This window comes from Chiloscyllium punctatum, chromosome 33 (assembly GCF_047496795.1).
Source record: "Chiloscyllium punctatum isolate Juve2018m chromosome 33, sChiPun1.3, whole genome shotgun sequence".
NCBI classification, from domain to species: Eukaryota; Metazoa; Chordata; class Chondrichthyes; order Orectolobiformes; family Hemiscylliidae; genus Chiloscyllium; species Chiloscyllium punctatum.
In genome coordinates, this window is record NC_092771.1 from 21430775 (window position 1) to 21444786 (window position 14012).

The 14012-nt window shown below is 47.4% G+C and overlaps 1 protein-coding gene across 5 annotated transcripts in view; it reads right to left on the bottom strand.

Annotated features, from left to right (window-relative positions):
- The window catches only part of LOC140458478 (talin-2), a 327438-nt gene that overhangs the window by 188997 nt on the left and 124429 nt on the right, over positions 1–14012 (bottom strand). Inside the window, exon 1 of one of the 5 annotated variants that reach the window (XM_072553134.1) lies at positions 8295–8314. The exons of the other annotated variants lie outside the window; for them this stretch is intronic. The gene's annotated coding sequence lies outside the window, so the exon portion shown is untranslated. Of the gene's footprint in view, positions 1–8294; positions 8315–14012 lie in introns of those variants that run through there. 5 annotated transcript variants of the gene reach the window in all.

Genomic DNA, 14012 nt, shown 5'->3' on the forward strand with positions numbered 1-14012 from the left:
TCAACAAATTTTATTTTTAAAAAAATCTTCTCGTCCACTGATTTGAGAAAGAAATCTGTCATCTTCACCCAGCCTGGCCTATCTGAGACTCCAGACCCACAGCAATGCTGTTGAACAGATTCAGTGCAAGACCAATTTAGGATAGGGAATGCATAATTCATCACCAAAATCCAAATGCTATCAAGGTATAAAGACACAAGAGATTCTTGGAAACATCGGCTGACTTTCTACTCCCACCCTGTGCCCGTGTTCACACCGTCACCCACCCACCCTGTCCCCGCGCTCACACCGTTACCCACCCACCCACCCACCCAGTCCCTGCGCTCCCGTCACACACTCACCCTGCCCCCGCGCTCACACCGTCACCCACCCACCCTATCTTCGCGTTCCCACCGTCACCCACCCACCCGGTTCCCGCGCTCCCACCGTCACGAACCCACCCAGTCCCCATGCTCCCACCGTCACCCACCCAGTCCCCGCGCTCCCACCGTCACACACCCACCCACCCAGTCCCCGCGCTCCCACCGTCACTCACCCACCCACCCTGTCCCCGCGTTCCCACCATCACCTACCCGCCCTGTCCCCACGCTCACACCATCACCCACCCCCCCACCCTGTCCTCGCGTTCCCACTGCCACCCACCCACCCGGTCCCCGCGCTCCCACCGTCACAAACCCACCCAGTCCCCGCGCTCCCACCACCACCCACCCTGTCCCCGCGCTCCCACCGCCACTCACCCACTCTGTCCCCGCGCTCCCACCGTTACCCACCCACCCTGTTCCCGCGCTCTCACCGGCACCCACCCAACCTGGCCCCGCGCTCTCACCGTCACCCACCCACCCTGTCCCCACGCTCACACCGTCTCCCACCCACCCTGTCCCCGCGCTCCCACCGTCACCCACCCACCCTGTCCCCGCGCTCCCACCGTCACCCACCCACCCTGTCCCCGCGCTCCCACCGTCACCCACCCACCCTGTCCCCGCGCTCACATCGTCACCCACCCACCCTGTCCCCGCGCTCACACCGTCACCCACCCACCCACCCACCCTGTCCCCGCGCTCCCACTGTCACCCACCCACCCATCCTGCCCCCGCGTTCACACCATTACCCACCCACCCTGTCCCCGCGCTGTCACTATTACTCACCCACCCCGTCCTCGCACTCCCACCGTTATCCACCCTCTCCTGCCCCAGCGCTTCCACCGTTACCCACCTACCCACCCTGTCCCCACGCTCCCACTGCCCCCCATCCTGTCCCGGCGCTTCCACCATTACCCACCCACCCTCTCCCCGTGTTCCCACCAATACCCACCCACCCTGTCCCTGTGTTCCCACCAACACCCACCCACCCTATTCCCATGTTCCCACCAATACCCACCCATGTCTCCTTTCACAAAGTGAATGTCTTCCTTAGCCAATTTTCAATTTGTCAGTTGAATGCTCTTCCCTACATCTCCAGATAATTATGCAATTTAAAAATAAAACACACCAGGAATTTTGTTTTTCAAAGAAAAGGGCTCTTTTTAAAAAAAAAAATACTGCTTGAATTCCCTTACAAAGAAGGTTCACCAGGATGTTGCCTGGTCTCGAGGACATTGGCTATGAGTAAAGGTTAAAAACACCAGGGTTGTTTTCACTGGAGAGATGGCAACTGAGAAGACCTGATGGAGATCTACACAATGGTGAGAGGCGTAGACAGGGTCAGAGACGTTTTCCCCAGGGTTGAAGTTTCAATGAAAAGGGGGGACAGGTTCAAGGTGAGAGGGCGACAGTGTAAGGGAGATGTGTGAGGGAAATTTTTCACGCAGAGAGTGGGAAGAGGTTGGAAAGCATTGCCAGAAGAGGTGGTGGAAGCAGGCACATTGGTGACATTAAAGAGGCATCGGGATGGTTACTTGAATAGGGAGGAAATAGAGGGACAGACCGAATAAGAGCAGAAGGTTTGTTTTTTAGTTTAGTTAGGGCATAATGATTGGCACAGGCTCAGGAAGGCCGAAGGGCCTGTTCCCTGTGCTGTACTTCTCTTTTGTTCTCTGGGATTGCGCACTGTTGTGTCCTCAAAATGTCCTGGAGGCTGCAGGACACTGCTGCAGAGTTGGAAAGCCTCACACAGTGGTGTCAATTCTCGGGCCGAGGGATTAAAGAGAGAAAGTGCACAGTGGGGACGCGAGGGGATGTGTGAAGGGGAGGTGATTAGGTGAAATGGTGAGCTACAGCACATCAGGAACAGGTGTGGCACAGAAAGGAGTGGCCCATTTCCATCTGGCCCCCGACAATCATCAACAGCTCAGGCTGTGAACAGCAAGTCGGGGGATATGTTTGTAAATGAGAACCCTCACTGAAGAGGAGCAACAAATGGTCAGGGGTCCTATTAGCTCCAGTCACAAAGGGGAAGTGATGGGTAAGAGGAGTCTCAGAGTAGAGGTAAAAGGAGACTAAATGAGGGCCCTCCTTCACGTTAAAGAGGCACCAGTCCCTACCAGGATGCAGAGATAAGAGGTCCATTCCCATTGGTTCCCGTATTGTCAGGGACTCCCCCCCCCCCCCCCACCTCCTCCACCACCACCCCAGTCCGCCCCCAAAGTTGGTGTTCATTGACCTACATGAGCTCCAGCTCTGGTGATGCCTTCATTTGAGAACTTTCATCCCTTTTTACAATTTTTCCATGTCGTCAGCACCCCCTCATCTCACCAATCCGCCCAGCAATGATGGAGTCATACAGCACCGAAACAGACCCTTCGGTCCAACACACCCATGCCATCCAGGTTTCCCATATTAAACTAGTCCCATTTACCTGCAATTGGCCCATCTCCCTCTGAACCCTTCTTATTCATGTATCTGTCCAAATGTCGATTAAATGACGTCACTGTGACTGAAACTACCACCTCCTCTGATAGTTCATGCCACATACGAACCACCCTGTGTGGGAAAAAGTTGCCCCTCAGGTCCCTTTTAAATCTTTCTCCACTCGTCATAAAATTATATCCTCTAGGTTTGAACTCCCATCTGCGCTTCAGTGCAACACAAGTGAGATTTTCTGAAGTTAGTTCATGAAATGTGGGTGTTGTGGGTCAGACCAGCACTTGCTGCCCATTCCTAATTTCCCACAAGGTGACAGTGAGATGCCTTCTTGAATTGCTACAGGCCTTGAAGTCTAGGTAAACCCACATTGCTGGTCATGAAGGTAAAGTGACACAGTGCCAAATCAGGGTGCTACATTGACAGGCTAAGAGTCATACAGCACAGAAACAGACTCTTTGGTCTAACCAGTCCAGAATCCCAAACTAGTCTAACCTGCCTGCTCCAAACCTCTTCTATTCATGTACTTCATGGGGAGTCAGGTGGTGAGTTACTTGCCTCAGTGTTCCTAGCTCTCCCATATTTATAATGATCCAGTTCTGGCCTCTTAAGCTGCCTTCATCTTAATTGTTCCATAACTCAAGACCATACCTTCAGCTACTTGGCCTATACCCCAGAGTTGTCTTTTCCAACCTCTCCACCTCGCTCTTGTCTTTTAAGATACTCCTTAAATCCTACCTTGTGACCGAATTTTGGTCGTCTACCCTGAGATTTCCTGACATGGTACCATGTCAAACTCTACTGGTTACCACTCACAAAGTGTCTAAGCACATTTGTCATGCTGTGGAGGAGCCAGTGTTGGACTGAGGTGTACAAAGTTAAAAATCACACAACACCAGGTTATAATCCAACAGGTTTATTTGAAAGCACTAGCTTTTGGAGTGCAACCACCTGATGAAGGAGCAGCACTCTGAAAGCTAGTGCTTCCAAATAAACTTGTTGGACTATAACCTGGTGTTGTGTGATTTTTAAATTTGTCTACATTTACCACATCAAAGGTGTCATATATGGCTTACAAAAGGACCTTAGAAGTCCCCAAAGCCCATCCAGAAGTATCGAGAATAAAACATCACTTGCAGTGTGGATGGTCGCCGTATTAATATGATTAGATTTCATTTGATTTATTCTTGTCACATGTTCCTAAGTACAATAGAAAGTTTTGTTTTATGTGTAATACTATGCAGATCACAGCATACAAGTAAATACAAATTATAGGGTCTTTAGACAGAACGAGGCATAACGTTATTAGCAATTTTTACAGACTTAAGAGTTTGGGTTTAAAAGTGCAGATGGTTGTAAGATACTTGAGAATAAGATCTGCTTTACAGAGCTCGCAAACAGTCGCCCAGTGTTGGCGCCATTTTGAAAACAGACATTATGGTAACAGAAATTAAATTAATGTGGTAGAATTTACTAGATGAATTCGGTCGACTAAGATATGCTTAATCACAATCAAAGCATTTTTAAAATTGCCTTTAGCAGTTGATGCAAAGACTTCACTGCATTCATATTAAGTCACACTGGCATGACGGCAAGGTCCCACTCTGGGTCAGATTTGATTCTTTCCTTTTCAGAATTACCTTCCTCACCTTGAGCTGGATATTGGTGATGACTGATAGCTTTTGGCATTAATAGCACCGACTGATTTGGTCACGAAACATCAAATTGGGCGGTGTACAAGTCTCCACTCTCTATCTCTGTGTAAACCAATCTACCTTCTCCTTTCAGGGTGTGCATGTTCCTCAAATGGCTTGTTCAGCTTAAGTATTGAATATTCTGCTCCTTCAGTATATCAGGAATGTGGCTGTAGTTCATGTAGTTCTTGATCTCATGGATTTAGATGGTATCTGAGCACAGATGCCATCTCAACCCATGAGATCAAGGACTATTATTAAGTTGCATCCTTTGTGTAAAGTGGTAAAAACAATGACTGCTGATGCTGGAAACCAGATTCTGGATTAGTGGTGCTGGAAGAGCACAGCAGTTCAGGCAGCATCCAAGTAGCTTCGAAATCGACATTTCGGGCAAAAGCAAACGTCATCACAAAAACTGCTTTTCACCAGTTTTACATGTGACAAAGACTCTCAGCTTTAACTTTGTTGCAACACCCACTGTAGGTGAGCACCACCAAGCTTCCTACCTTCTGGCCTTCTACCTTTGGGGTAGCATGGTGGCTCAGTGGTTAGCACTGCTGCCTCACAGCACCAGGGTCCCAGGTTCGGTTCCAGCCTCAGGTGACTGTCTGTGTGGAGTTTGCACATTCTCCCTGCGTCTGCGTAGGTTTCCTCCAGGTGCTCCGGTTTCCTCCCACAGTCGAAAGATGTGCAGGTCAGGTGAATTGACCATGCTAGATTGCCCATAGTTTTAGGTACATTAGTCAGAGGGAAATAGGTCTGGGTGGGTTACTCTTCGGAGGGTCGGTGTCGACTTGTTGGGCCAAAGGACCTGTTTCCACACTGTAGTGAATCTAATTCTTATAACGTGCTGCTTTCATTCAAATGGTCTTTGAATCTAAGCACTCTACATCAAAATTCATGGGCATTTCATTCATATGGTCACTTGGGGTGGCACAATGGTTCGCACTGCTGTCTCACAGTGCCAGGAACCCGAGTTCGATTCTAGCCTTGGGTGACTGCCTGTGTGAAGTTTGCACATTCTCCCAGTGTCTCCTGAGAGAGAGAGAGAGAGGGGACTGATGTTGGTTTAACCTGAGGGTTACCATGCCTCAGGCAAGGGGAGAGGTTGAGGAAGGGAGTCCTTCATGATAACCTCAGCTGGTCCAGGAATAGAACCCACACTATTGGGGTCATGCTGCATCACAAACCAACTGTCCAGATGCTCCAGTTTCCTCCAGATGCTCCAGTTTCCTCCCACAGTCCAAAGATGTGCAGGTTAGATGGATTGGCCACGGTAAATTGCCCCATCATGTCAAAGGATGTGCTGGTCAAGTGGAATAGCCATGGGGAATGCAGGGTTACAGGGATAAGGTACGGGAATGGGTCTGCATGGCATACACTTCAGTGAGGCAGTGCAGACTCAATGGGCTGAATGGCCTCGTTCCGCACTGTAGGGATTCTGTAATTCTAAGGTTGACCCCAAGGGGAAGTGCATGCAAAAGCATAACATTTGGTGGCAGGAGAAAGAAGGTCCTCTTATACCAGGTTGTGAAACTTGAAAGGGTTCAGAAAAGATTTACACGGATGTTGCCAGTGTTGGAGGGTTTGAGCTATAGGGAGAGGCTGAATAGGCTGGGGCTGTTTTCTCTGGAGTGTCAGAGGCTGTTGGGTGACATTATAGATATTTCCAAAATCATGAGGGGCATGGATAGGGTAAATAGACAAGGTATTTTCCCTGGGGTAGGGGAGTTCAGAACTAGAGGGTATAGATTGAGGTGAAAGGGGAAAGACATAAAAGGGACCGAAGGGACAACGTTTTCACGCAGAGGGTGGAGCGTGTGTGCAATGAGCTGACAGAGGAAGTGGTGGAGGCTGGTACAGTTACAGCATTTAAAAGGCACCTGGGTGGGTATATGAATAGGAAGGGTGTAGAGGGATAAGAACTGAAAATGTGTTGCTGGAAAAGCGCAGTAGGTCAGGCAGCATCCAAGGAGCAGGAGATTCTCCTGCTCCTTGGATGCTGCCTGACCTGCTGCGCTTTTCCAGCAACACATTTTCGGCTCTGATTTCCAGCATCTGCAGTCCTCACTTTCTCCTTGTAGAGGGATAAGGCAACTGGGACAAAGCTAATTTAAGATATCTGGTCAGCATGGACAAGTTGAACCGAAGGGTCTGTTCCCGTGCTGTACATCTCTATGACTACAGGTTGACATAAGCACTGTGATCAACGAGAAATACCAATAGCTTTTGAATGATGATCAATTAATGACTCAAGAGCACAGAGTGTAATGGAATGTTTTGACAAGAGGCAGAGTGGGGTTAGGGAATAGATGAAGGGGTTGAGAGTAGACTCAAATAAATCATCAGCTCGTACAGTCTGCACTGTACTACACTGCTCATGCAGTGCGGTACAGTTGGAGTGTTACACTGTCAGAGGTGTACTGCCTTTTCTATGAATATCTCCCCTCCCAGATGAATGTAAAACATCCAATTGCACAATTTTGAAGATGGTAGAAGGTGCTTATCCCTGGAGTCCTGATCTTACTATTTATACCTCAACCAACACCTAGAGGTAAGGTCTGACCAGACCATTGGGCTGCTCTCTCCTGAGAGAGAGAGAGAGGGGACTGATGTTGGTTTAACCTGAGGGTTACCATGCCTCAGGCAAGGGGAGAGGTTGAGGAAGGGAGTCCTTCATGATAACCTCAGCTGGTCCAGGAATAGAACCCACACTATTGGGGTCATGCTGCATCACAAACCAACTGTCCAGCCAATCTAACCAACCTCCAAACATCAGGAACTGTAGTCAGCTGTATAAGAATTCTTATTACATCGACAAACTGGTTATCGGTTGGCTACTGCTATGATGCTTGTGGGATCTTGTTTTTCACATTTCTGACATTGCAACAGTAACAATGCTTTGAAAATATTTTTCCAAGAAGTACAGAACATAGAACATAGCACAGCCCTTTGGTCCTCGATGTTGTACTGACCTTTTATCCTACTCTAAGATCAGACTAACCTACATACCCTTCATTTTACTATCATCCATGTGTCTATCCAAGAGTTGCTTAAAATGTCCCGAATGTATCTGACTCTACGACCACCGCTGGTAGTGCATTCCATGCACCCACCACCCTCAGTGTAAAGAACCTACCTCTGACATCTCCCTAAACCTTCCTCCAATCACATTAAATTATGCCCCACAGACTGTAATGGAATGTTTAACAAGAGGCAGAGTGGGGTTAGTGAACAAATGAAGGGGTTGAGAGTAGACTTAAACAAATCATCAGCTCGTACAGTCTGGACTGACAATCTGATAACACCAACACAACCAGAGAACAGGAAACAAAACAGAGCAAAGAAAATCACAAGGATTGCACAGCTGAGTGGTTACATGCATGAGGAAAAAAACCGAAGAGGGGAGGTCTTTTATCTTCAGAAAGATGACAGCTCAGGGGGAAGACTGGGTTTTTTTTAATGATTATGAAATGATTTGACAAGGTAGACACAAGAAAGATGCCCTCAATTGAGGGAATACCAAAGTTAGAACCCAATATCTCTAAGAGTCACTGATAAAATAAGGAATTCAAAAGCAGTTTGCATGATGTGCAATCTACTTAATTTTATGAAGCAGGATTACAAAACGAGAATGTTTTATCAACATATTAAAAAATACATGCGAGACCTGAGTGGTTTCCGATAGCAACACCAGCCAACGTATTCACTCTCTCAGCTACCAATCATCCGTTCAAAATAAGGTTCCATTTAGAACCAAATTCAAAAGTTATAGATTTCACAATGAACTGATTGGATTTACCTGACAACCAGCTGTTTTCTGCCTCAGATATCTGCAGCTCAAATTAAATCCTTTGGCGGTTAAAATAACATTTTTCATAAATGACCTGAAATATAAAGTAGTTCCCAGGCCTACGTCTCCCTCAAAAGCCTGGGGCTATCGTTCTCTCTGTCTCAGATTGCCCACTTGCTCTACCTGCAGGTTGCCATGGCAACACACTTCCTGTTCCACCAGTTTCCCTTCCTCCCAGAGTGATAGAACGTGAACTGATGTAACTCATGTCCACCACCTATTCAGATCGTCCCTCCTCATTTCTGATGACTTCATTATCTCACGGATTTTTCTAGAATGCCTTCTCTGAAGAATATGGCTGCTGAGTGAAAATGAATTTCTTTCCTCCCTTAATTTCTACACTGCCCTTTCTGGCTACTCTATTATTTTGTTCCAACACTCAAATCAAATTTCTGTTGCTTCGAGTCCAATCCTTGGACTTCTCCCTCCATCCCAAAGCCTTAAATCCCACCCATACCTCGCTGTTTTGTTGCTGTCCACAGATTCTCTCAGAACTCCTGGTGTGATCTTACTCACCAGTCTGCAGACTAATGCCACCCCACTTCTCCACATTCGTCACTATGAATCCAAACATACTTTTGTAACTAGGAAAAAGTGAGGACTGTGGATGCTGGAGATCAGAGGCGAGAGTGTTGTGCTGGAAAAGCACAGCAGGTGAGGCAGCGTCCAAGGAGCAGGAGAATCAACGTTTCAGGCAGAAGCGCTTAATCAGGAATGAGGCTTGTGAGCCTCGGGTGCTGAGATATAAATGGGAGGTGGGTGGGGCTGGGGGGAGAGGTAGCTGAGAGTGCAATAGGTGGATGGAGGTGGGGGTGAAGGTGATAGGTTGGAGAGAAGGGTGGAGTGGATAGATGGGAACGATGATGGACAGGTCAAGAGGGTGGTGCCGAGTTGGAGGCTTGGGACTGGGATAAGGTATTGGGGGCGGGGCGGGCAGGGTGGGGGGAGGGTGGAGGAAAAAAAACGGTGACATCCATATTAATCCCGTGTGGTTGCAGAGTCCCAAAGTGGAAGACGAGGCGTTCTTCCTCCAGGCGTCGGGCGGTTTGGGTTTGGCAGTGGAGGAGACCCAGGACCTGTATGTCCTTGACGGAGTGGGAGTGGGAGTTGAAATGTTCAGTCACGGGGCGGGGGGGTTGGTGGGTGCGAGTGGCCCGGAGATATTCTCTGAAATGATCCACAAGTTGGCGTCCTGTCTCCCCAATGTAGGGGAGACTACACTGGGTGCGATAGATACAGTAGATGACATTTGTGGACATACAGGTAAATTTCTGTCAGATGTGGAAGGATCCTTTGGGGCCTTGGATGGAGGTGAGAGGGGAGATGTGGGTGCAGGATTTGCACTTCCTGCGGTGGCAGGGGAGCAGGGGAAGGTGCCGGGTGTGGGGGCGTGGATCTGACAAGGGGCATACTTTTGATCATGACCAATTACTCAGAAGTATTATTCAAAGATACCTTGATTTTGAGTGCATTTTTAACACAGTACTTACAAAATCACTGGCAGTTTAAGATGGCAGCTTCTAGCTTTCATGACCTTGAAATTTTGATTAGCAAAATTATAAGCAAAATTTACCATTAATAAATCCAACTGGACCCACGTTTACCCAACTGCGCAATGCAACACATAATCCAAGTTGACTCTGCAGCGCAGGACAGTCGGAGTGCTATACTGTCTTTTCTATTAATATCTCCCCTCACAGATGAATGTAAAACATCTAATGGCACAATTTTGAAGATGGTAGAAGGTGCTTATCCCTTGCTATTTATACCTTAACCAACACCTAGAGGTAAAGTCTGACCCGACCATTGGGCTGCTCTCTCCTGAGAGAGAGAGGTCTGATGCCTCTGGTGAGGGGTGAGTTGAGAAAGAGAGTCCTTCATGATAACCTCAGCTGGTGTGGAAATTGAACCCACGCTATTGGGGTCACACCGCATCACAAACCAGCTATCCAGCCAACTGAGCTAACCAACCTCCAAACATCAGGAACTATAGTCTGCTGCATAAGAATTCCCATTGCACTAACAAACTGGTCATCGGTTGGCTACTGCTAATGATGCTTGTGGGATCTTGTTTTTCACATTTCTGACATTGCAACAGTAATGGAATACTTTGCCAAGACATATACAACATAGGACAGTGCAGCACAGTCCTTCGGCCCTCGATGTTGTGCCGACCTTTTATCCTGCTCTAAGATCAAACTAACCTACAGACACTTCAGTTCACTATCATCCATGCGTCTGTCCGAGAGTCGCTTAAATAGATTCATAGAGTCATAGAGATTAAAAGCATAGAAACAGACCCTTCGGCCCAACCCGTCCATGCCGACCAGATATCCCAATCCAATCTAGTCCCACCTGCCAGCACCCGGCCCATATTCCTCCAAACCCTTCCTATTCATATACCCATCCAAATGCCTCTTAAATGTTGCAATTGTACCAGTCTCCACCACTTCCTCTTTTCCCTCCCTCCCCGTAGTAACCTTGGGTTTATTCCCCTGGCCCACGGGACTTATCTATCCTCATGTTTTCAAAATTTCCAGCACATCCTCCTTCTTAACATCAACCTGTTCAAGCATATCAGCCTATTTCACGCTGTCCTCACAAATGACAAGATGCCTCTCATCTGTGAATACTGAAGCAAAATATTAATTAAAGACCTCCCCTATCTCCTCCGACTGCAGGCACAAATTCTCTCCACTATCCCTGATCAACACTACCCTCACTCTGGCTGTCCTCTTGTTCCTCTCACAAGTGTAGAATGCCTTGGGGCTTTCCTTAATCCTAGCCACCAAAGCTTTTTCATGCTCCCTTCTAGCTCTCCTAAGTCCATTCTTCAGCTCCTTCCTGGCTACCTTGTGACCCTCTAGAGCCCTGCCTGACCCTTGCTTCCTCAACCTTAAGTAAGCTTGTTTTCCTTCTTGACTAGTCATTCCACATCTCTCGTCACCCAGGGTTCCTTCAATCTACCATCCCTTCCTTGACTCAGTGGAACAAACCTATCCAGCACTCACAGCAAGTGGGCCCTAAACAACCTCCACATTTCTGTGGTCTATCTCCCTGAAAATATCTGCTCCCAATTTATGGTCCACAGTTCCCGCCTAACAGCATTGTAATTCCCCCTCCCCTGATTAAATATTTTCCCATACTGTCTATTCCTATCCCTTTCCATGAATACAGTAAAGGTCAGGGAGTTGTGATCACTACACCTGAAATGCTCTCCCATTGAGAGATCTGACACCTGACCTGGTTTGTTGTCGAGCACCAAATCCAATATGGCCTCCCCTCTAGTTGGTCTATCTACATACTGAGTCAGAAATCCTTCCTGGACACACCTGACAAAATCTGATCCTTCCAAACTATTTGCACTAAGGAGGTTCCAATCAATATTAGGGAACTTGAAGTCACCCATGACAACAACCCTGTTACTTCTGCAACTTTTCAAAATCCGCCTCTCGATCTGCTCCTCTGTGTGTCTGTTGCTATGGGGGTCTGTAGAAGCTCCCAATAAAGTGACTGCTCCTTGATTTCCAGTGCACTTTTCATACTTACAACATAACTGAGCGTTTAAGATAGAGCACAGTTTTTGGTATTCATAATCTTTAAATTTTTGTCAGCAAAATTATTGTTTCAGTTTCAGTGTTCAACATTTGCCATTAATAAATGTAATTCGCCCCATGTCTATCCAATTGTACAACTCAGCGCTTAATCCAAGCCGACTCTGCAGTGCTGTACAGAGGGAGTGCTACGCTATCAGAGGGACTGCCTTTTCAATGAATACCTTTCTCTCAGGTGGATGTTACGAAAATACACAGCTGTCTGTGACCAATGTCAAGACATTGAGGTGGAGAAAGGCATGACCCAAATTTACATTTTTCGGTCTGCCGTGCGCTGATACCTATGGGATTACACTGGATGGAAACCTCGCCCACACTCTGTACACTGACTGTGGGGAAATGTCCACCACTGCAGCTGACTGAATTTAAATTCAATGATTAAATGTGTAATTAAAAGCGAGGCTGAGGAATGATGATTTGGAGATGCCGGTGTTGGACTGGGGCGTACAAAGTTTAAAATCACACAACACCAAGTTATAGCCCAACAGGTTTAATTGGAAGCACACTAGCTTTCACCTGATGAAGTAGCGGTACTCCGAAAGCTAGTGCTTCCAATTAAACCTGTTGGACTATAACCTGGTGTTGTGTGATTTTTAACTGAGGAATGATGACCATGGGGTTATCCAGGATTGGCGTAAAGTCTCATTTGGTTCACTCAAATCCTTTCAGGGATGGGAATCCACCATCCTGGGCTACATGTGACTCCAGACCCACAGCAACGGGTTGACTCTGAACTGCCCTCTGAAAAGGCCCAGTGAGCTGATCAGTTCAAGGACAATGAGAGAGGGGCAGCACGGTGGCTCAGTGGTTGGCACTGCTGCCTCACAGCACCAGGGTCACAGCACCAGGCCGTGTGGAGTTTGCACATTCTCCCCGTGTCTGCGTGGGATTCCTCCCAGAGATGTGCAGGTCAGGTGAATTGGCCATGCTAAATTATCCACAGTGTGAAGTGCGTTAGTCAGGGGTAAATATTGGGTAGGGGTAAGGGTTTGGGTGGGTTTCTTTGTGGAGGAGCGGTGTGGATTTGTTGGGCCGAAGGGCCTGTTTCCACACTGTAGAGAATCTAATCTAAAAATGCTGGCCTTGCCAGTGATACCCACATCCAGTGAAAGAATAAAGAGGAAAAAAAACTTATATTATTACCAATGCAGTAATGGGATAAAACAAACTTCACAATGCAGGATAGTAATACCGAGAACCATGGACGCTGGAAATTTGAAGTAAAAACAGAAAGTGCTGGAGAAAATCAGCAGGTCTCTTTTTGGGGTCACTGGAGCTGAAATGTTAACTATTTTTCTCTCTCCACTTCTGCTTTTGTTTGATAACGCGGGATTGTTTTTTAAGCACACAACTGATTTTCCGTTTAACCTGCAACACTCTGCCAAATGCTTTGTGAAAATCCAATTAAATGATTTCAAAGAGAGCCTTGACCCTTCGAATAGTCACTTAAAAAAAATTGTTCGCTGGATTGGGGGGAGGGGGGGGCGTACGTGGCTGGCTGGGCCAGCATTTATTGCCCAGGGGCAGCTAACAGTCAATGACATCGCTGTGGGCCTGGAGTCACATGTAGGCCAGACGAGGTAAAGATGGCAGTTTCCTTCCCTGAAGGGCATCAGTGAACCAGATGGGATTTTCCAACAATCAACTATCGATTCATGGTCATCATTAGACTCTTAGTTCCAGACTTTTAAAAATTGAACTCAAATTCCACCATTTGTCATGGTGGGATTTGAACCAAAGCCCCAGAACATTACCTGGGTCTCTGAGTTAACTCCTTCCTCAGCAAAAACGTCCTCAAACAGACTCGCTACCACAGCCACATCTCCTTCCTCAGCAAAAATCTTCCTCCCTCTCTGAGTTAACGGCCCAGTCCAAATACCACTAGGCCATAGATTCCTCGAATTCTCAGAATGATCTTCTCGTGTAGCTGTGCTGCCTGTTGATTTCTCAACTTGGGTACAAGCTCTCTGTCCAGCTGACGTTATGAGCACTCACCCAACACTGACAGCAGCCACTGTAGTTCTAGTAAAAGAGCCTCAACTCAATGGACCCG